Source organism: Octopus bimaculoides, chromosome 7, assembly GCF_001194135.2.
Source record: "Octopus bimaculoides isolate UCB-OBI-ISO-001 chromosome 7, ASM119413v2, whole genome shotgun sequence".
Classification (NCBI taxonomy): Eukaryota; Metazoa; Mollusca; class Cephalopoda; order Octopoda; family Octopodidae; genus Octopus; species Octopus bimaculoides.
In genome coordinates, this window is record NC_068987.1 from 2,311,314 (window position 1) to 2,311,879 (window position 566).

Below are 566 nucleotides of genomic sequence, written 5' to 3' on the forward strand. Positions count from 1 at the left end.
GGAGAGAGAGAGGGAGAGAGAGAGGAAAAGAGAGAGGGATAGAGAGAGAGGAAGAGAGAGAGGGAGAGAGAGGAAGAGACAGACAGACAGACAGACGGACAGACAAGTAAATAGATAGATAGATAGATAGATAGATAGATAGATAGATAGATAGATAGATAGATAGATAGATAGATAGATAGATAGATGGAAAAATACTGTTTCGACTGAAACATTTACTGTCTGTTTTAAAACATAAAACCTGTTTAACTCAAACAAATATAAAACTCTAATGCCTTTTTGAATCCTTCCTTCTTACGCTTCCTCTGTTTATATATATACACGTATATATGCGTGTGTGTGTGTGTGTGAGTATGCATGTTATACATGTATATTCGAAAAACAAGACTCATCAATCATCCCCCTGCTAATTTTCTTAATAGATTTGGTCGGCCAGCCAGAATTAATGTTGTTTATAGAGAAGTAGTGTTGTAATAACCCAGTCTTGCAGTTTTGTAGTCATGTAATAGAACGAATTTGTTTGTTATATAAAACATTTGACGTTACTGCATCATATATATATATAT

The 566-nt window shown here is 34.3% G+C and overlaps 1 long non-coding RNA gene across 1 annotated transcript in view; it reads left to right on the forward strand.

Annotated features, from left to right (window-relative positions):
- LOC128248284 (uncharacterized) overlaps positions 1 to 566 on the forward strand; it is an 86,661-nt gene that overhangs the window by 6,903 nt on the left and 79,192 nt on the right. The gene's annotated exons all lie outside the window — the stretch shown is intronic.